At 34.0% G+C, this 21,538-nt stretch overlaps 1 long non-coding RNA gene across 1 annotated transcript in view; it reads left to right on the forward strand.

The window, feature by feature from the left end:
• The window catches only part of LOC141551092 (uncharacterized), a 107,987-nt gene that overhangs the window by 13,364 nt on the left and 73,085 nt on the right, over positions 1-21,538 (forward strand). Inside the window, exon 3 of the long non-coding RNA XR_012484779.1 lies at positions 9,561-9,660. This is a non-coding gene — a long non-coding RNA (uncharacterized LOC141551092). The remainder of the gene's footprint in view (positions 1-9,560; positions 9,661-21,538) is intronic.

Genomic DNA, 21,538 nt, shown 5'->3' on the forward strand with positions numbered 1-21,538 from the left:
ATATATATATAATATTGTCATATTATACATATATATATATATATATTTGTAAATCAGCCTTCTTGCTATTCTTAACATTCACACACGAACATAACTAAAATATTCATATTAAGACATGATGTGATCTATTAACCAGAATCACAAAAAAAGAAAAGGGATTTATATCGAAAATTTTCAACTAAGTCAAAAGTAGAATAGTTCATTTTTGTTTATTTTTTAGAAATATGAATATTTACAAATAGAAAAACATCTTGATGAAAGTGTTCATCTTTCCTGGCCCTTGTGACCTATTTTTTAATTTTAATACTAGGTACCTTTCAGTAGAAATGCAAAGTATATTAAAAATGACCTGCTTAGCTAACTACATTGATCATATTAATTGAGCAAATACAAATGAGTATCATTTATAAGGACACTCTATCCTCCAGAACACACAGAGAAATTAATAATAATAATAAGTTAATTAATTTTTTATCATTGGTGACTATAAAAGTTTTTTAGCATTAATAAATAAAATTTTAAAAATATTAATCTTTATCTCATTTTAAAATTTATACATTTTGCATATTTTATAATGTACATGATATTTTAGTACAGTAGTATATGTGTATGATTTATAAATTAAAAATACTCAATAATAGTTTACTGATAATGATTTAAAAAAGAAGTTTAGATTCCACTTCTCTGTTTGAACATGAATGAATTTTAATCCCCCACACATAGTAGATTAGATTGCTGGCTGCAGTCCAGAACAGGGGATAGATTGTTAATTGCATGCTAAACATGTTTCATATATGAAGCACTGTGGTTAAAGACATTAACGAAACAGGAACAAATGCATCAGCTCATGCATATCCTCTCATTATATTAACAGTGGGCAGATCCTCCACAAAGTAGACGAGATGCTACAATTGAAGTTGGAAAATGAGAAATCAGGATATTACAAAGAACTATCCCTCCATAAGTGGGGCACAAAGATGATTTAAAGTAAACCTGGAGAGAAACAGACAATGATGAAGGTTTATTTGCAGTAAATCATAGGGCAAATGAATGTTTATTAGACAGAGCGTGGTGAGCAGGAGCTCCTTGCCTCCAATTTAGGAGAAGAAAAGATAGATCTCTAGAATGAGGGATTTAGGTTATGTAGATGTAAGTGGGAAGTGGAGAGGTGAGAAACTTACCAGTGATGACCTGGTTTTTAGAGCATGTCCAGCATATTGTATCAATTTCTGCAGAGGTTTGGTAAGCCTACTTCCACGACTGAGTGATGTAAGTACCTTGCCCCCCTAAAAAGGCATCCTTCATGTCCTGTAGGCTTACTTTGGAGCATCAAAAATCCTTTTAGTTGATCTCTAAGCTGACACCGAGTATGCATATAGAGGCTTAAACAGACACATATCACAGGGGCTAGTCCTTAGTAAACATTTAATGAAATCTGTCAGTCTTCCTTGGCAGCTTTTGAGTGAGGAGGAAAAACTGCTGCAAATCTCAGGGTGCTGGTAGAGACAATGACCATCTAATTCATCTCCCTACCTATCACCGTGTGGCCGTGAATGCACAGTGTCTCTGTTTCTTTTGTGGTTTATTTTCTTCTCATCTTAAATGAATGAGTATATGATATGTTTGGGACCAAGGTAAGACTTGGTCTTAATAAGTTTCAAAAGATTGACAGAATCGCCAGTGCTTCAGAAAACCAAATCTATATCAGTATAATCTATATCAGTTTCCAAACTGTCCTGAGGAAGAGCCAGCTTGACTCAACCCAGCAATAAATTAATAAATTAACCTGGCAGCCAAGACTTTGATCTGACAGAAAAGTGATAGTGCCTCTTCCATCAGCTGTTCCATACCCAGAAGTGAACTTGGGGGTGGTAGAAGGGGTTGGGAGGGGGGATGCAGATGGCTGAAAATTAACTTTATCCAGTGTAGAAGAGCGGAATTCTAATTTCAGAAGTAATTATACTTCATTTTATGTTATGCCTTCTCAATAAATATTTCTTTGTTAAAACTAATTGATATTTGTTAAATGCTATTGGGGAGATATTAGCTTGCCATTCATATTATGGTACATAGATGGGAGCTTTTGAGCAATAGTTTTAGAATATTCTTCTCTCCCTTCAAGATTACCTCTAGAGGAAGAGAAATAGCTTGTCTTGCTTTGAGTTCCTAACATGTTAGTCCTAGTGTGAGTTAGAGAATGAATCGAAATCATATGTGCTATATAGGTATTTAAGGATATTTTCTCCACTAAAGTCTTATTCTGAAGCTTTATCATAGCATAGATGTGATACTAAATTCTTAAAATCTATGTTATCAGAGGATAAATTCTGACAAATCTCTCTCAATAATAATGGCTTTTTATTTTTTCAAATACATGCAAAAATAGTTTTCAACATTCAACCTGCAAAACTTTGTTCCATATTTTTCTCCCTCTCTTCCCAACTCCCCCTTCCTCTACACAGCAAGTAATCCAATATAGGTTAAATATACACAATTCTTTTATTTTATTTTATTTTTATTTTATTTACCAGATATTTGCATGGGTAATTTTACAACATTGACAATTGCCAAACCTTTTGTTCCAATTTTTCCCCTCCTTCCCCTTCCCCAGATGGCAGGTTGACCAATACATGTTAAATATGTTAGCGTATAAATTAAATACAATATATGTATATATGACCAAACAGTTATTTTGCTGTACAAAAAGAATCGGACTTTGAAATAGTGTACAATTAGCCTGTGAAGGAAATCCAAAATGCAGATGGACAAAATTAGAGGGATTGGGAATTATATGTAGTGATTCATAGTCATCTCCCAGAGTTCTTTCACTGGGTGTAGCTGGTTCAGTTCATTATGGCTCTGTTGGAACTGATTTGGTTCATCTCATTGTTGAAGATGGCCACATCCATCAGAATTGATCATCATACAGTACTGTTGTTGAAGTATATAATGATCTCCTGGTTCTGCTCATTTCGCTCAGCCTCAGTTCATGTAAGTCTCTCAAGGCCTTTCTGAAATCATCCTGTTGGTCATTTCTTACAGAACAATAATATTCTATAATATTCATATACCACAATTTATTTAGCCATTCTCCAATTGATGGACATCCACTCAGTTTCCAGTTTCTGGTCACTACAAAGAGGGCTGCCACAAACATTCTTGCACATACAGGTCCCTTTCCCTTCTTTAAGATCTCTTTGGGATACAAACCCAGTAGCAATGCTGCTGGGTCAAAGGGTATGCACAGTTTGATAACTTTTTGAGGATAGTCCCAAATTGCTCTCCAGAATGGCTGGATGTATTCACAGTTCTACCAACAATGAATATACACAGTTCTTATAAACACATTTCCACATTTATCATGCTGTACAAGAAAAATCATATCAAAAAGGGAAAAAATGAGAAAGGAAAAAACAAGCAAGCACACACTAAAACCAGTACCAACAAAGGTAAAAAATACCATGTTGTGATGTACATTTCAGTCCCCATAGTTCTCTTTATGGATGTAGATGGCTCTCTTCATCACAACTCTGATAGACCTTTTCAAAGTCTAGAGACTTTATGGATCAGCTTAATGATATAATGTGTGTCTATCACTCCAGGCTCAGACTACTTAACTTCAGAGACTCATCTGAATAATTGTTTATGTCCAAAATAACTTATGAAGACATATACTAAGGCAAATGGCGTAATAGATAGAATGCTATACTAGAAGTCAAGAACGCAAATCTAAAATTGGCCTTATAATTTATTTACTATGTGATCTTGGCCAAGTCACTTACCCACTGCTGCTGCTTCAGTTTCTCCATCTATAAAATGGGGACAATAGCTCCTACATCCAAGGATTGTTATGAGGACCAAATGAGAAAATATTTATAAAGTATTTTTAAATCTTAAAAGAGCTCCATAAATGCTATTATTATTTTGTTAGGATTTTGTTTAAATTTTTTGAATCAACATTCATTAATACTCAATAATATTAATTCAATATAATTCATATTAATCAATAATAAAAACCAATATTGGTTTATAGTTTTCTTTCTGTGTTTCACCTTTTCTTGACTTAGACATTGAGGCTATATTTGTCTCATAAAAGGATTCTGATAGAGTGCTTTCTTTCTCAATTTTTGATAATATTTGTGAAGTGTGGATACTAAATGTTCTTTAAAAGTTTGATAGATATCCTGTGACTCCATAAGTACCAGGTTTTTTCTCTGACAGTTACTTTCCAGCTAGATATATTTTCTTTTCTGAAACTAAGTTATTTAAGATCTCTCTGGTCTTCTGATAATTTGAGTACTTTATAGTTTTGAAGATATTTCTCTATTTTTTTCTGTTCTCAGTTTTGTTAGCCTATAACTGTACTTATTTGAATTACTCTCTGTTCTTCTTATTCTTTTTATTTCTTCTGTCTTTTCTGTGATTTCATCTGCTATTTTATTGATTTGGTTTTCTGCCTTCTTTAATCAGAGTACCTAAGGGTTTATCAATTTTATAGTCTTTTCTAAGAACCAGTTTTAAATTTGTTATTCCTACAGTTTCTTTGTTTTCAATTTATCTATTTCCCCTCTAATTTTAAATATCTCTGATTTTGTACTTGTTTTAAGTTTATTTGTTGACTTTCTAGTTCTCAAAAATGAATATTCACTTCATTAATCTTCTCTGTGTATTTGTAAGAACATGGTTTTTCTCCTGAGCACTCCTTTAGCTGTTTCCCAAACATTTTGGTATGTTGTTTCAACATTAACATTTTATTTTACATAGTTATTAACCATTTGTATGACACATTCTTTGACTTCATTATTTAGGATTTCCCTTTTACGTCTTCATTGTATCTGTATCTTTTGTTTGTGGTCCCTGAACTAACTTCTATTTTTATTGTATTATGCTCTGTAAAGGATGCATTGACAATTTATGCCATATTATTTTCGCAACATCTCTGTTCCCTAATACAAGGTGATTTTTTTTGTAAAAGTTCCATGTAATGCTGAGAAATTTGAATTTTTTTTTGCTCTTTCATTTAGAAGATGCTATCAGTTTTTTAAAACTAGTTTCTCAAGCAATTTGTTCAATTTCATATTTTTCCTTTTGTTTATGTTTCTGTTACTGAGAGAGGGATATTAAAGTCTCCTGTCAATATTATATTACTGTCTATGTCTTCTTGCCATTTAGATAGATTTATTTTATGAATGTGGCTGCTTAGGCATTTAAAGCATATAAGTTTATTACTGATATTGGCTGGTCTATGGTTCTTTTCACCATAATGTAGTTTTCTTTTCTTTATTGCTTCTTATTTTTAGAATGTTTGTTTTTGCTTCGTCAGATAGCATGATGGTTGCTCCTGCTTTTTATGTGTTCTCTTGATGCATAGTAAAAAAAAATTTATAACCTCAGCTTTATTTTATGTATGCCTTGTTTCTTGTATGCAACAGAGTGTAGGATTTTGTTTACTCATCTAATCTTTTTTGTATTATTAAATGGTTTAATCCATTCTTATTTAAAGTTATGAGTTAGATTTATATTTTCTACCTCTAAAATTGTTTTCTTAAGTTATGATTTTTCCCTCTTCTTATATAAATGCAATATTATGTTCCTTCAGTTACTTTTAATTTGATCTTTTTTCTTTTGAAGTGGCCCAATGAATATCTTCCCCTCACCCCTCATTCTCTCTTCTTATTTGTTACTTATTTTCCTTTAAGATTTTCTTTATGAGTTTCTTTTTTCCTCTTGCTTTAGGACAGCTAGATAGGTACAGTAGATAGAAGGCTGGACCGGGAGTCAGGAGGTCCTCATTCAAGTTTGACTTCACATGCTTACTAACTGTGGGACCTTGGACAAGTCACTTAGCCATGTTTGCCTCAGTTTCTCATCTATAAAATGAAATGGAAAAGAAAATGGCAAGCACTTCCAGTGTCTTTGCTAAGAAAATCCCAAATAGGAAGGATCATGAAGAATTGGACTCTACTGAAAATGGCTAAAATAATTTTCCCTCATTCTTTTCTCTTTTCTTTTCTCTCAGTTGAGTAGATTTCCCCCTCCCTCTTTCTTCTTTCTTTCAGCTAGTCTTATACATTAATTTAAAAACTTTTTACTTCTTGATGCTTCTTTAAAAAAAAAAAAGCTTTCTCTTCATTACTTATCCTCTCTGACTATTTTTCACCCTCATTTTCTGATTCATGATTTGATCTCTCTTCTCTGTATTCATTATCCAATCCAATCTTCCTAGAAACTTTCTGCCACTGTTTTGGAGAGCTTGTCAAATTCTCCTTTTCCATTGTCTCATTGTAGATGTCAGAAAGAGCATTGATCCACTTCATTCCTGATTGTGCAGCTCAGTAATGATCTATAGTCTCCCCTGGTTCCTTTCCCCCATCCCACCCCCAGTTTTTTTTTTCCCTCAGAATCTCCTCTTTGAAGCTATTCTCTCCTGTTCCCTAGGTGCTAGTTGCCTCCAGGGAGTTCAACTCACCCACTCCCAAAGTAAGAGGAATAGGCTTTTCAAGCACCAAATCCTCCAGACCACAAGTAAAGTTCCCATGTCTCTTTACAGATCATTATTAGGAGCATTCCTCAATGGAACCCTTTCCACCACCAAAGTAAGGACTCCTGTTTCCCTTTTCCTTCTTTAGTCCTTTGCTCTTCTTCCTCATCCACTTATGCTATAGGCATTTCTCTTTCTGAAACCCAATTAATAACTTTCCCCACATTGCTAGCTTTTGATTTGGCCCTGGCACAAATTTCTCCAAATCCCTACTTCCCTCATTGCTCCCTTTTATAAACTCTCCCATGTAATGTTAGTTTTACAAAAACAACAATTCTCCCCCAAAATACCACAATTCATTTGTAAATGAGATGCCACCAGGTCCACTGTCCATTGTTACCATCAGATTTCTGCTTTCACCTTTGTCTCCTTATATACATTTCAAAATCACTCTGATGGTGTTGCTGCTCTTGCCTGCTGCATTTACTCACTCTTATATTTCTGATGTTTGAAAGCAAGCAATCACTTCAGTTCTGGTTTTCTTTCTCAAAATGTTTCAAGTACTTTATAATCGAATGTCTATTTTGCTTTCATGCATGATTAAACTCAGATTTGCAGGGTAGGTCCTACATCCTGAGTTCCATTGCTCTTTGGAACATATTCTATTCCATCCTCCATTTTCTAGTGGCTATGAAATAGTTTTGTGTTATTCAAATTCCCTTTCCTTTGTATTTGAAAAATTTTGTTTTTATTGTATTAATTAATTTATTTTATTATTATTATTAGAATCACTACTATTATTATTATTAGGGGCAGGACAAAGGTTTTTAGAATTTGTTGGAGAGACACCCCCCCACTCCAATAAAATAGCAAATCTTTTGAAGAAATTAAGATGAAAAGTTCAGTGGAAAGTAGGATTGTTTGGTACTAGAGTGATTTATGATAAAATGCCTCAATTTTCCCCTCTGGACATCTTTATACCATGATGTTCATTAGTTAGTGGTGGTATAAGTATACTTCTGCCCAGGTGATCATACCAGCTCCTATTTATTTTTCAAAAATACCCTCAGGGATTTACCATCTCTATTACCCTAGGAAACTCACTTAACCTATGACTCAATATCCTCAATTGTAAAACAAGAATCATAATAGCATATGCATCCCAGGGTTGTTTTGAGGATCATATGAGATAATTATAAAGTCATTAATATAATGCTCTGTACCTACTACATAGTCAGTTTTTGTTTTCTTCCATCCTCATGGTCAGTATGACTTGGTTAAATGTACTGACTGACCTGTATTGGCCATGTGTCTCTCTCTAATCACATAACCGTTCATTGACCCAGACTATAAATTGCAGCACATGCGCTGATTTGCTTTAATAAAGGGAATATCCTCGTCAGGAATTCCTGATATCGATAAAATCACATGTTCAGACCAACTTTCCTCTCTCATCCCCACCTATCTTCAAAAAAACAGCAATTCTGAAGTAGGTGAGAAGGCAGAAGGTAAGTCAATAAATTCAAGAGTGTCTATTATAGAGATAAGAAGTGTTCATTTTTTGAAGTATATAAATGTAAAGTCCATTTAGTAAGCAAAATTGCTGCTAAAGGGTAATTTATCAATAGTATTTGTTAGTACAGTAAATCCCTTGATGCCTCCAAATCTTAAGCACCAAATAATTGTGAGATATCATTTAAAATATGCATATATATTTGTATTTATATAATACTCTGTTTTACATGTAAGGACTTTTCTTTGGAAACATTAACAATCCCAGGTAAATTTATTTAGTTTGGATAAAATGTCTTATAGGAGCCCACTGAGGGGCCCTTCATCACACTTCTCTGTGATTGTTTAGTCATTAGTCATCTGGAAAGTGACTGTCTCACAGCAGGATCTGGAAAACTTTGGTTGCAAAAGTAAATTACACTTTGGTGACAATTTTAGCTCTTTGGAAACTAAATAAAAAAGTTAATTGGCTGGGCACTGAATTCTGAGAATGTCAGAGGAAAAAAAGCATTTTTTTTTTTGAAATTAGGGAAGTTATGATGTGAGACATAATGGGAAAACACTGGAAAATGTGACCATTTTAATGACATTTCTTGATTCTAGCCCAATGAAAGTACTGAGGGATCAGTGACTTCATATTCAATTTGATTCAATTCAACTCATAAGTATTAAGTGCCTACTAGATGCACAACATTGCATTGGGTGGCTGGAATATTACAATAAAAATTAGCCCCCATTCTCCAATGTTTTACATTCTATGGAGGGATCCAATATTAAAAGTCTTGACTCCTTCAGAACCTTTGATACTTGAAATTTGGATAAGGGTAGATACTATTTTGGGTCTTTTATCTTTGTACATGTTTTCTAGATTTAAGATACAAGTAGAAAGTGAAAAGTAGATAGTGATAGTAGTAAAAGTGATAGATAAATAAATGGTGATAAATAAAGTAGAAAGTGATAGATAACTTAAAGGAAGAGGGTACTAATTCTGCATTTCCTCCTTGACTGTACTTCTTAGGACTGCTCCCTCCGTTTCTGGGTCCCTCTCCCTTTTTTCAGTTTCCTTTAGGATGTTGTTTTCCCCTTTTAGATTGTAAGCTTATTGAGGACAAGGATTTTTAATATATTTTTATTAAAATATTTTTATATTTATATTTAATTTATATTTATTATTTATTTATTTATATTTATATTTAATGCCTCACACACAGTAAGTAGGCAGGTTACCAGAAGATCTCATGTTAAAGGACACATGTCCATAATATCTAACAGAATCATAGGATTGGGGATCTTAAATCATCTATATCATCATATAATTTTTTTTAGGGCAGAAAAGTTGTCATTGTAAAAATAACAAATACATTATAACATAGTTATAATGGTTTTCTAAGTCAATATGTCTAAGTCAATAATATATATGTGGACATTTTACATGATGCTTTAAGGTTGGTATAGACATATCTATATCTATCTATCTATCTATCTATCTATCTATCTATCTATCAAATTATGTTCTTATTCAATCATCCCTGACTTTTCATGACCTAATTTGGCGTTCTCTTGGCAGAGATACTAGAATTGGTTGCCATTTCCTTCACCAGCTCACTGACAGATGAAGAAATAAAGGCAAAGAGGGTTAAGTGACTTGCCCAGGATCACACAGCAAAGTAAGTATCTGTTGTTAGATTTGACTCCTAGCCAGACCTCTATGACTAAATCAGTAATCCTTTAAAGTAGGCAATTAATTATTCCCTCCATTTTACATGGGGAGACTGAGTTTCAGAAATCTATCTATGATTTTATAGCCAAAAGTCACCAGAAGCAGAATTTGAACTCATCACTCTATCTTTTCTATCATTGCTGCCAGATTCAAAAAGCAACTTGTCCTGGAGGCATATTGACTTAGAAAACCATAAATTAACAGTTTTCATATTGTATTGCAGTTTTGTTTATTTTACTAAACATTTCCTAATTATGTCTTTTTTGGGGGGAAGCATTAAGTAGAAAGGAATTTGGGAAGGGATTAAGGGATTTGCTTAGAATTATCTTGCTGGTAGAGTTTAAAGTCAAATTTGAATTTAGGTCCTTCTAATTCTGAGGCCCTGCTATTACCTCCTATCTCATTGTATTTTAATCTGGATTAGGTAGCAGTTAGAACCTCCTCCTTATAACTCCTAGAGCCATTTGCAAGGGAAATCATATTAATTGCACCCAATTAGCAGTCATAAATGAAAAATACCCTAATATTCAAAATAGATTTCAGTCCTTTCATTTTGAAGATGAGGAAATTGTAGTAATTTACTAAACGGACAAAATAAAATTCATTAAATCACAGTACACTTACAGTCTAGCAGGAGTGATAAGATCTTTCATATACAGTGAGAGTAGAACATTTATGATAAGAGTTAAAGTGATTTGAACACCTAGAAGCTGGCTTTCTGATTGTCAGAGCTTTGCAGTGACCTGCACCAAGGCATTAGAAATTCTCCAACTGAAGTGCTCCTGGTACAAGCCTTCCTAGATAGATGGGGGCTAGCCATTAATTCCTCAGTCTCCAAACTGCTGTTTGAAGATTAGTATTTGTACATATTGGCTTGCTTCTGTGGAAGTGAATTTACGGTTGCCTTTTTTTGGGGGGAATGGGGGTGTAGGCAGTAGGGCGATTTATAAAAACACTATTCCTAACTCTTTGGAAGAAAAAAATGCACTGGGCTTTGTGAGTCATGTGATGAGAGAGGTTGAAAGATTTAAGCTGCTTTTCTGGAATGGAAGTAGAGCCACCCAGATGAAATCATGTGGATCCAATTTTTCTTGGCGTCCTACCCAAAGGTGTGCTAGAACCAGCTCATATGGCAGCAGAGAGCTGCACACTTACTATTTACCCTTCAGAAATTGAATACTAAGAATCAGAGCTTACTGTTTTGTTAATTGTCTAAACTTAAGAAAGTGATAGAGAAAGCATGAATAATTTAGCTTAAACTTTAAAGTGTCCTATGAATAGTCTTCCCACCTTCCCTTCCAGGTTGTTAAACTTTTACTAGTATACTCCTGCTCCTATTAGTGAAGGAATATCACAACCTCAGAAAAGATTCTGGTTTTTACCATCTCTGTTGTATACTTTGAACAGGAGCCCCAGAACCCCAATCCAAAAATCTCTCTCCTGCTAAAGGGTAAAATTTAAAAAAAAAAGTTATAGACCAGAAGAAATCTTAGAGATCATCTAATCTAACCCTCTCATTTTAGAGATGAGAAAATTCGGGCCAGGGAAAATGAAGGGTTTTGTCTAAGGCCAAATAGATAGTAAGTAGGAAAGTCAGGATTTGAACTCATAGCCTCAAATTACCAACTCTTTCCACTATACTTCATTAAAGGCACTGGCACTTTAAAAAGTCACTTTAGAAGGCACTTTTTAGTCACTAATTCTTGAAATTCTATATATAGAGATCAAATATTTTAAGGTAACAAATTAAACTTCAAACTCTGCTGTAATGGATGATAAATCAATTGTAAAGCACTTTAAAATATCAGAAATGAGTCAGGATCTGAGTTTGACTTTTGATTTTAAAACTGACTTTATAATTGAGCCTCAGTTTCCTTATTTGTAAAATGGGAGTGATAATATCACAGGTTTTTGAGGGGATTCAATATGACAGTATAAATAAGCACATCCTACTTACCATATAAATATGAGCTATCATGATCATTATTTATACTTCAGTATTAATTAGTTTATCTGATTTGTTCTGTCTTGACAGTTAATCCTTGGTTTTACCGAGAGAAGTAGAGGTTAAAGAGATAAGATAGTAAGGATCTTAGAGAGCTCAAAGATGAGTCCAGAGGAAACCAAAGACAAATTTCATTTCTTATTATATTCATAGTACTATACTTTGGTGCTAAGGAAGAAGGGGAAAATGTGGCATATAAATCTGTTGCACTTGGTCCCCTAACATCCCCACCCCACCAGCATGTAGGGCTTGCATCAAAACTACATATGTTCAAGATATGTGGTTTTTCATCTGCTCAAAACCATAATTCATGAGCCCCCATTAATGTGTTTATTTTTATTAGTCAGAAGATAAAATTAGTTTAAATTTCATGTCATTTCATGAAATAACTTGGGAAAATAGGAATAGGATATATCCTCTACAGTGAGTGATACACTTCCCACTTCAATCCATTTTCCATTTTGCTGGCAAACTGATTTTCCTGAAGCACAGGTCTCACTCCCTCACTTTCTTACTCAGTGAACTCCAGGCTATCTAATGGCTTCTAAAGAAAAAAATATAAAATCTTCTGTTTGTCATTGAAAGTCCTTTACAATCTGACCCTTTCTCATCTTTTCAGTCTTCTTATACCTTTAATGAAAGGATGAATTAGAAAGGGGGAAGAGGTACAATAGGCAGTTAGATGGCTCAGTGGATACAAGGCCAAGTCTGAAGTCATAAAGACCCGAGGTCAAATCTAGCCTCAGATATTTGCTAGTTATGTGACCTTGGGCAGGTCACTTAGCACTGCTTGCCTCAGTTTCCTCAATCTGACAAATGAGCTAGAGAAGGAAATGATATACCTCTCTAGTCACTTTGCTAAGAAAACCCAAAAGTGGTTATGAGAAGTTCACTAAAAATGACTAAATAACAAAGAGGTATAACATTAATTGTGACAGGGGATGATTTTTCTGTTCTTTAAAAACAAATACCTACTATGTTTCCCCAAATTTGTTAAGAATATCTGACTTTCAATGGTCATTCTTGAGTGGCTCCCAATACTATTAATTGAGGCAATTCCCTCCCTAAAACATAGACTCAAATGCAATGCAATATTGAAACATATAATAGAAACCTTACAAATAAGCATAGCTTAGTAATTAGAGTCACAGAATCATAGGCTTGGAAGCAACATCCAAAAACTGTTGAATCCTCCCCTTCCCTGCCCCCCTCCCCAAATGGATGGTTGGCTATACTATTTTTAGAGGTTTTCTGGAATGGGGATTCCAAACCTCTTTGTTACCATAGTCTGAATGACTCAAGGTTACAAATGTTAAATGTATTGGACTTAGAGAAGCTGATTTAGGATCAGAGCTTTGGAAAACAAAGTAAAGATCATCTAGTTTAATTCTCTCATTTTGTAGATGATGAAATTGAGATCTGGAAAGTGGAAAGGCCTTGTTCAAGGTTATGGTCAACAAGAACACTTTGATTTCAAATCCAGGACTTTTTCTCTCTAAACTAAACTGCTTTTCTTGCCCTCCAGGGTCGGCCTCATATCTACTTATACTACCAACTTACTCTACAGAAATTGAAAGACTTTTGAAATTTTTCTGTCTTTACATTTAGATCATAACGTTGAAAAGGCCCTTGGATATCATCCATTACTGCCCTAACTATAGCTTCTTCCCTACTCTGACCCTTCTCATTGTAAAAAAGAAAAACTGAATCTCATTAGAGATAAGTTGTTCAGAGCCATTCATGCACTAAACAACCAGAATATGAGTTGAATACCACCAATATTTTTCCCCCACCAAACTTCATTGGAGGATCACATCTTATTAATTTCAAATATATACAGGGTGTCCCAAAAATCTTAGTGCAGCTGTTAAAACTTAAATAACAAATTATTAAAACTTTAAACTGCATATAAGATTTTTGAGACATCCTATATATTTTTTACCTTAAAGGGGTGTGTGTGTGTGTGTGTGTGTGTGTGTGTGTGTGTGTGTGTGTGTGTGTAGAGAGAGAGAGAGGAAGGGGGGAGAGGGAGAGAGAATGAAGTGAGTCTTTCTCTACTTCTTGACTCTGGAGAGCGAATTTTGTATTTACAACTCAGAAAAGTTAAGTTAGAAGTAGGAAAGAACTAACCAAGCCTATTGTGTTTGTTTGGAATGGCCTATTTGGAAAGTTTTATTATCTTGGTACCTTAGACCTGAGATTGCATTACTTGCCTGTGGAAGGTAATAAGACACAGTACACAATGGAAGAACTGTCTTTAGGAACCTAGTCTTTCTTTCATTCAGTCCATTGTATAAATGTTTTTATAGTCATGGAATGATAGAGTTAGAGTGACCTCTGAGATCATTTGGATGGCTGAATAACAGATGGAAGGGCTTTTTAATGATCATTTAGTCCATTGGTTTTCTGACCTTTGGTCTCAAGTTTCCTTTACACTCTTAAAAATGATTGAGGACCATCCCAAACACCTTTTGTTTGTATGGCTATATCTATAGATATTTGACATATTATACATTAAAACACCTAAGTACGATCATGAAAATAATTTTGACCTTCAGGACAACCTGAAAGTACCTTGAGATCACCAGGGTTCCCTAGACTACACTTTGAGAATGGATGATCTAATCCAATTATGTCATTTCCAGATGAAATTAGTTGTGCCCACAGAGGTTGTCTCTTTCCATAGCTTTTTTTTTTTTTTTAAGTTTTAGGGGCTGGTCTCTCAGGCTCATGGTTTTCACATACATATGAATCATTCAAAATTTGAGAATGTTAGTCATTAAACAACTATTCTGAAGTCGTTTAATTTGTTTCTGATTTAGTCCTCATACTTGAAGCAAATTTAAATCAAGCATATTTAATTAACATGGTTCACCCCTCATTCCCTCCTTTACCCCTGCTCTTTTAGTCATTATTGATGTTCTGTATCCAGAGTCAACATGATAAACCAAGTGACTTTAGTGGAACCTGGAGTTGGAGGTGATCAGGACATTACTGAGTAACGCTATCTTAGTCCAACATCCTATTTCTTGGTACCTTCTGGATCAAACCTATATCCCCTAGGCTTGTGGATTTTTTCCATCCTGGATCTTCTACTCACTCTATATTGTTGGGCAAGTCATTTCCTCATATCCAGGTTCACAATTTGTAAAAGGAAGGGGTTAGACCTGAGAATCTCTGGGGTCCCCTCCATGGGACATGTGAACCTGTGATATGTTTCTGAAACTGTACGGTTGCAAACTCATGGGTGCTGATGCAACCTGGGAACATGCTGAAAATCTATGGGAAGTGCTGGAAAAGGGTGATTCCCAGGGCATTTGTGGTTTGTAGAAGATCTGTGCTTAGGAGTCAGATTGTTATGCTTTGCCAATTCAAATCTCCAGAGCATTTTGTCTAGCATTTTCCCAATCAAATTACTTCTTAGAAAGTCTAGTCCATCAAATTCTGCCTCATTGACACTTACTTAGTGAAAAACTTCTTCTTTCTCCTCCCCTCCGACCTTACCTTCTCTGAGCAATTTAATGCTTGAGAAGCTTCAGGGACTTTTTCCAAAAGCTTTTAAAATTCTCAGAGGAGAGAACATTTTGCTTCAAGTAAATGGAGTCAAATACATCCACAGAATAACTTTGGTCCCATATTCTGACTCAAAGTGAGTTCTTTGCATTGCAAAACCCATTTTCTAACCTTTGTAAAACGGCCTTGTCCTATCACCTGTCCTCTGAATAATCTGGCTTTTTTTTTTTTTCCTTTCTCACATTTATTTTTATTTTCAACTTGATAAATGCCAAATAAAATGGACATTTCCATATACATAGAATAGAATGGGGGGGAGATAATTTATGCAACACTGCAGGAGTCTTATTACATTCAGTTAACTTTTCTTTTTAGGTAATAAATTTAAACTGTGGCTTTCAAACCTGTCCTGTTTCTTTCTATTCCCTTTTCTGGTTATTATTATTATTTATTTATTTATTTATCCATCTATTTAATTAATTATTTATTTGTTTGTTTGTTTGTTTATTTATTTATTTATTTTGATTAAGGGAGGAGGAAAAACAAATGGCCTTAGTGGTGCTTTTAAACTCTTCTTTTGCTTTTTTTTTCTTTTCTTTTTGCTACCCTGTTAGGGAAAACAAAAAGAAAAGGACAAACTTTGCAACAAATATGCTTAGTCAAGAAAAACAAATTACTGTAAATATAGTCTGCTTTGTTAAAAATTGGAAGTAGTAGAGATATGGCTGCTTGTAAATTTCACATTGAATCTTCATTTAAATAGAACACAGTTCTGTGATCACTATAATGAAATGGGATAAAAAAGTGCTTCTTATACACACTAAAATGATATATTAATTAATTAAAAATAGGTCTGGACCAGCAATTCTTACAAACCTGTGTCCAGTGTTTCCGATAAGCAACTTGACTTTAAATTTGTAGGCTTATAGAATCATAGCTCCATAGCTGAAAGAAACCACTCCATTTGTTTTATAAATGAGGAAACTGAGGCTAAGGGAAATTGTGATTTTTCTCAGCCTCTTATGGGTAGTAAGCATTCCACTTTTTAAGTAGCATTTAAATCTAAGTCTTAGATTCTAGAACCTAAGTAGTCTTGGAGAGTACTCTGAGAAATTAAATTCATCATAAAGCTATTGTGTGTCATTTGTGTATATTTGAAGCTAGGTGTTCCTGACTCTGAGGTTAGTTCTCTATGCACTATATTAGGTACTTCTAATTAAATATGTACTGACTGTTGTGAACTATGTAGTCAGTTTAACAGTTAATTGCAATAATAAGATCTCTGTTCAGTCAAACTGGCTTTTCAATTCCTTGCATACAGCATTTCATCTTCCTTCTCTCCACTGTTTCCCATGACTGGAAATCTTCTGTTCTTCCATTCTACCGCATTGTAAGAGAGCTTCCTTCAAGATGCAACAAAAACACAATCTTCTATATACTCTCAAAATTGCCTCTCTCCCCAATTTCTTTGCATTTCTTTGCATTTTGCATATATTCTGCAATACTTATTTTGCAGACCCGCACAGGCTCGTGTGCACGCGCACACACACACACACACACACACACACACACACACACACACACCACATTCTGTAGCAATTATGTATATATTTGTTGTCTTCCCTAATAAAAAATAAATTCCCTAAGAGCAGAGATTATTTTATTCTTTGTATTTACTATCCAAGTACCGAGGATTGTACATAATGTCTGACACATACTAGGCACTAAATAAATGATTATCTTTTTTTTGCATTTTCTTTTTTTTGAAAAATTATTTTTAGCATTCATTAAAAACATTTTTGAGTCCCAAATTCTCTCTCTCCTTCCACTTCTTTTCCTACCTGTTGAAAAGGTAAGCAATATGATACCCATTAAACATGTAAAGTCATGCAAATCATATTCTATATTAGCCAAGTGACAAAAAAGGTAAAAAAAAAATAAAGTGAAAAATAACATGCTTCAATTTGTGCTTAGAGTCTGCCAGTTCTCTCTCTGGAAGTGTATAACTTTTATTTTTTAAATCATGAGTTTTTTTGAAAGTGTCATGTATTATTGTATTACACAGAATAGCTAAGTCTTTCATAACGTTTTAAATCATTTACAACATTGCTGTTACTGTGTACAATGTCTTTCTAGTTCTTCTCAATAAACTTTTATCAGTTCATATAAGTCATCCCAAGTAATGACCATCTTTTAAAATTTATTTACGATGATGGCAATATAAATAATTGAGGCACTCTCACATTGATTAAAAACTCCAATTTTTGCCCCTAAATTTTTGCTTATGCTATCTCCTTGATTTCATCTGCTTCTCTTCTTTCATTGTATCACATGCACAATCTTTCTAAAAGCAAGTATAAGCCCACCTTTTTGAAAAAATCTTTTTTTCTCACTAATTTAAAGCCATATTCCACTGATACATTCATAACTTCTTTCTTAATTTAAATTTTTATCAATAGCTTTTGTTATTTTATAACCCTTTTTCTCAATCTCAGAGTTAGATATTGTTTATAACAAAGATTTTTAAAAAGGAAAAAACTCAAATAGTTCCACAAAGCTAACCAATACATTAACCAAGTCTGACATCATGTCTTGGGATCCACATTTGTAGTTCTTTATCTTTTGGAAAGAAGCTTCTTATTTCTTCTTTGGAGTTTAGGTATTATAATTCTGTATTATCCAGCTTCAATATTATTATTTTTAAAAACATTAACATAGCCATTTATATTTCCTCCCTGGTTTTCTCTTTGCATCATTTCATATAAGTCGTTCTGTGATATTTTGTATTCTTCACGTTTATCAATTTCTTTCAACAGAGTGATATTCTATTACATTCATATCCACAATTTGCTTTGTAATTTCCTGATCTATGGACATAAACTTGGTTTTCAGTTATCTATTACCAAAATTTTTTTTTGGTATATATGTTATCTTGCTTTTTATCATTAATCTCTTTGGGATATTTGCCTGGCAGTGAGATCTTTGAGTCATAAGGTGTAGACATTTTAATAATTTTCTAATATGATATCCCTAACATTTTCATCCCTCATTGTGTCTAACTGTTGCCATATAGATGAATCTATGTACTCTGCATATATTAATCTTATATTTTCACTTTAATAATAAATTCCCTAATGATCAGGGCCCAGGACTGGCTACATTCTGTAAACCCCATAGCTCTAGGGCTTGGCTATACTCTATTCATTAAAGTAGACTCATTTTTCATGTAGGCAGCTGCCTATGAGATGTGACTCCAGGGCTTGTCCAGAGATATTTAAAATTCCTATAAACTTCCCACCTTTGGGTTAAAGCTTTGGAGACCCTTGTTAAAAAGTGGCTACCTTATCTGTGAAGGATAAATCACTAAGCTGCTGTCTTTATCTGTAGTACTGGTTGATTAGATTAGCTATCTAGACAGTGGTTAGGGACTTAGCTCAGATATGTTTTGAGGTGTTGATTTAATAGGGCTTGAGGGTTGAGTTAGGGAAAGCTCCATAGTATGAAGCAGGTCAGAGAAGAATGTAGTAAGATGTTGTCATCCAAATTGCAAAATGAGGACCTGACAATTTTAGAGAAGATACAGCACCAAAATATAGGAATAGATGGAATGGAAAATAAACTTTGCCTATCTTCACAGTTTAAGTAGGGACAGCCCTGTTAACAAACACTGGTTTATGATGACATGTAAAAATGATGATAATTTATAGATGGGCTACTTAGAATAGGGCTGGCGTAATTGACTTTGAGTCAAGTCAACCTCTTTCATCCTCAGTTTCTGTACCTATACAATGGGGTTAATAAAAATTTCTGTGGTACTTATCTCACAATACTGTTTTTTAAATTATGAAATTTTATTTATATTAACATATATTAAATTTGTCATTAGGAACAAAAAATATTGCCTGTGTCCTCTTCTCAAATTCCTTTTCTCTCTCTCTCTCTCTCTCTCTCTCTCTCTCTCTCTCTCTCTCTCTCTCTCTCTCTCTGTACATATATGTGTGTGTGTGCACATATATACTTGTGTGTGTGTATAATGTTAATTCTGTTTTTTTTTTTCAATTTTTTAACATTGTTTAAAGTTTGGAGTTCCATAGTTCGACTCTCTCCCCACTTGAGGTTCATACAGCTCGTTCTTGGCTACCCTAAGTTTGGTGCCAATGGGCCATCTTTACTCAACTTATTTCTTGCTACTGGACTTTTAAATATATATATATATATTTAATATTTTCCCCTCATTACAATGAAAATTATTTTTTTACATTTGTTTTTAAAATTTTTGAGTTCTAGGTTCTCCCTCATCCCCACCCACAATTAAGAAACCACATGTGAAGTTATACAAAACATTTCCATGATAGTCAGATCATAAAAGAAAATGTAGATCTCATTCTAAAGAAAATAAAATCCTCAAGAAAAATTAAGTTAAAAATATATATAGAGAGAGAGTAATAGAGAATGCTTCAATCTATATTCATCCTCCATCAGTTCCTTCTCTGAGTATGGATAGGATTTTTCATCATAAGTCCTTCAGAGTAGGATGATTGTAGTACAGAGAATAACAAAGTCATTTGCAGCTGGTCATCCCAGAATATTGGGATTTTATTAGGATAGATTTTATTAGGATCCCTATATGAGAATATTTTTCATCAATAATGTTTATTAACTGATTTATAATTTATGGCCTTAATAAATTGTTTGAGATGTGGGAGGGAGGTTGACTTAGCTTCATCCATTCAGTAAATATTTATTAAGTGCCTACTATGTTCCAGATACTGTTCTAAGTTGTAAAGATGCAAATAGAAGCAAAAGACAATTCTTGCCTTCAAAAAGCATAGGATCTAATAGAAAAGACAACAGAAAACTAATACATATTCCAAGGAAATTACATATAGGATAAAGAGGAAATAATTAGCAGAGAGAAGACACTGAAATAAAGAGGGGTTTGGAAAGGCTTCCTAGAAGTGGGTTTTTTTTTTTTTTTATTCAGGACTTAAAGGAAGCCAAGAAAGTCACCATCACATATTGGACTTGAATTTGTATCCTTCTTGACTCTGAGGGCAAGCCTCTACTGACTGTACCACTACTTTATTATTATTATTATTACTGAGTGTTATCTATTACGTATTCACATTTATTTATCACTACTACACTGGTAAATTAACATGTATTTTGCAGACAGTATGAGTCATTTTTCTTAGAGAATCCTTTATAGCATTTTCACCAGAGAAATAATGGATTTCCAACTCATTATAGCTACTAAGTCAGTTATTTTGAACATTTCTTGACATCATCAGAAAGTAAAATACAGGGTGGCAAAGTCAGAACTTCATGAATGCTAAATTGATCATTCTAGTCCTCTGGAATGTTTTGTAGCCTCCAGCTACTGAACATGACTATAGGTTAAAACAAATTCAGGGTTTGCTTCGTCTTAAAGGCTTTCATGGCATGAGTATAGGGTTCCTCACACGGCTTGAAAGTGCCACACAATAAATGTCCAGGCTATAAATTTTGCTGGGCTTCCCAGCTGAATGGATGCCTTAAGTGGAGACAGACTGGCTGGAGCTAAAGTTGTTAGAGCTTTGATTTACCTCTTCTCTATTATTCAACCCTATGGAGAGTTTTGAGCAGTGATATCAAGGCATGCTTATTGGCTGCAGTTTATAGATGGAGACAAAATGAGCAATATTTAACCTCATTAGGAGCATGAGACCTTGTAACAATATTAGTACTGATGAAGTCATGGGGATATTCTTGAGACAAGGAATTGAGAAATTCACAAATACTTGTGTGTTGACAGAATGGTCTCCCCCTAACTCCCAATCCACTTTTTAGTTACTGGGGATCTCAGGAAGCATTCTCAATGAGAATGTATTACTTGAGAAATTTTAGTTTGCATCATACCTCAGGGCAAAATGTAAAGTGAATCCAACATTTCTCTCTCTCTCTCTAGAAATGTTTAATTTGAATACCCCAGACATGGGGCACCCCAACTGGTAGTTTTTCCTGGTGCTAAAAAGCCTTAAGTGGAGGGAAGCTTGCTTGAGAAAAAGCATCAATGGATCCTTTTTCATTTCTTTTTTTTTTCCTTTTATAATCAGCCGCAGATCAGGCGGAGTTTAACTGGATGCTGCCGCATGGTTTAAATGTAGCTGAGTTGACCATGGAGGATGAACAATTGCATTCTGCCTTTGAAACTAAAGAATATATCACTCAAATCATTCTTAATCTCTAACTCTATGGTTAACAAAAATTATTAGTCTTTCTCTTAGTTTTTCATTGGTTTTCATTTAGTATATTTTTGTTTACTTTG

This window comes from Sminthopsis crassicaudata, chromosome 1 (assembly GCF_048593235.1).
Source record: "Sminthopsis crassicaudata isolate SCR6 chromosome 1, ASM4859323v1, whole genome shotgun sequence".
Taxonomy (NCBI): domain Eukaryota; kingdom Metazoa; phylum Chordata; class Mammalia; order Dasyuromorphia; family Dasyuridae; genus Sminthopsis; species Sminthopsis crassicaudata.